Source organism: Pristis pectinata, chromosome 37 (assembly GCF_009764475.1).
Source record: "Pristis pectinata isolate sPriPec2 chromosome 37, sPriPec2.1.pri, whole genome shotgun sequence".
NCBI lineage: Eukaryota > Metazoa > Chordata > Chondrichthyes > Rhinopristiformes > Pristidae > Pristis > Pristis pectinata.
The window spans coordinates 14365285-14367710 of NC_067440.1; positions in this window are offsets into that span (position 1 = coordinate 14365285).

A 2426-nucleotide genomic window follows, 5' to 3' on the forward strand; every position below is an offset into this window, starting at 1 on the left:
AAATGTGAGTAGAGTCCAGACTTATTCTCACTAAAGCACATGCTGTGGTCAGTTCCAGCTCAGAGCTTTCAGTAGGAACTGGTAAAGTTAAAGGTTTTCAGCACAAGCAGGACCCAGGGAAGATGGGCAAAGGCAGGAAATGGAAGGATATGGACCATGTGCAGGCAACTGAAGTTATTCTGGATAGTAGGTGCAGACATTGTGGGCCAAAGGGCCTGTTCCTGTGCTGTACTGTTTTATGTTCTAAAGGATGGAAATGTATTAGATGGTGATGTGAGGGGAGATGGGACAACATTGAGGTAAAGGGGCAAGTGGAAGAGGGTGAGATGAGTCCGGACGATTGAGTTGTGGGAACTGGAGAGTTGTCCCAGGAGCTGCTCTCAGCAGGACCAGTGGGTCAGATCAAGTTGAGCGTGGAAAGCTATGTTGTGCTGAGGTACTTCACGGGCAGAGTGGAGATGAATGGAAGGATTCCACTGACACCCAAATGGAGTTTGAGGCCACATGTGACATCCATAGTGAAGCATTGATGGGATAAATATCGGCGTGGATGAGTTGGGCTGAATGGCCAGTTTATGCTATATGATTTATGATGTATGACTATAGCAGGACTCCAATTGTGGACAAACACCCATATCTATAAAAGTTCATGACCTCCTTGTACTTTCTTTGTTTATAAACCTACCTGCTTTTATTAATCACGACCTCGACAAGCCCTGCCCTGCACATGTACGCCCAGATCTGTCTCCTTGCGCACCTTTTAGAATTGTGCCTCTAATTTCACAAGATCACAAGACAAGGGAGCAGAAGCAGGCCATTTGGCCCATCGAGTCTGCTCCAAGGAAAAGGGAAAAAGAAATGGGGTGGGGAAAAAAAGAAAGAAAAAAAAAGAAAAAAAACTATTCTAATCCCATTTTCCAGCCTTATCCCCATATCCCTTGATACCCCGACTATTTAGATATCAGTCTATCTCCTCCTTGAACATGCCCACTGATCTGGCCTCCACTGCTGTGCATGGCAAGGAGTTCCACAATTTCACCACCCTCTGGGTAAAGAAATTTCTCCTCATCTCTGTCTTGAAACTGTACCCTCTAATTCTAAGATTGTGCCCTCTGGTCCTGGACTCGCCCACCAAGGGAAACAGCCTAGCCACATCTACTCTATCCTTACCTGTCAACATTTTAAATGTCGCTACGAGGTCCCCTCTCATCCTTCTGTACTCCAGTGAGTACAGTCCAAGAGCCGACAAACGCTCATCATATTTAAGCCCTTTCATTCCCGGAATCATTCTCGTAAATCTCCTCTGAACCCTCTCCAACGTCAGCACATCCTTCCTAAGATGTGGGGCCCAAAACTGCGCACAGTATTCCAAATGAGGCCTCACTAGCGCCCCGTAGAGCCTCATCAACACTTCCTTACTTTTATACACTATACCTCTCGAGATGAATGCCAACATAGCATTCGCTTTCTTAACCACCGATCCAACCTGGTGGTTAATTTTTAAGGTATCTTGTACAAGTACCCCCAAGTCCCTTTGTACTACCGCACTATCAATCTTCTCTCCTTCTAGATAATAATCTACCCTCTTATTTCTGCTTCCAAAGTGTACAATTGCACATTTCTCAACATAGTTATCTCTTCATTCTTTTCCCCAAAAGAAATCAACATTTCTCTGCATTAAATTTAATCTGCCACTTATCTTTCCAATGCACCAGCCTGTCAGTATCCCCTTGGTCTATTCTACCCTCTTCACTGTTCACTACTTCATTACACAGAGTCGTAGAGAAATGCAACACAGAAATGGGACCTATGATACTCTGAAACTGCAATGACCATCAAACACCCATTTTTACACAAATTCTGCTCTAACCCAATTTATTCTCCCCACATTACTACATTCAGGTTTTGTGTCAGCTGAAAATTTGGGAATTTTGCCCTGATTTACATAGGATTAGTGTAAATGGGTGTTTGATGGTTGGCATGGAATCGGGCCTGAAGAGCCTGTCTCCATGCTGTATTCTCTGACCATGCTCAAGTACAAATCATTAATATTATGAAAAGCAATGGTCCAAGACTTATCCTGAGGACCTCCATTGTACACTTGCTCATGTTCAAGAAAGAAACAACTTCTCACTTCAATACTCTGTTCCTGTTACTTAAACTCAACTAATTTTCCATACATGCTGCTACAGATCCTTTTTATTCTGTGGGCTTCAAATTGATGACAGACCTATTGTATGGCACGTTATCAAATGCCTTATGAAGATACAGATTTTAGACAAAGCAGCAATGATTTGTTAATCATTCCACACGTCCTACTGACTGCTAAATTCTGTCCCAAGTTTTGTTTCTGGAACTTATCCAGCACTGGATGGCTCCTTCAACTCTGCTTCCTTGCCCTCATGATTTCCCTTCAAATACTAGTC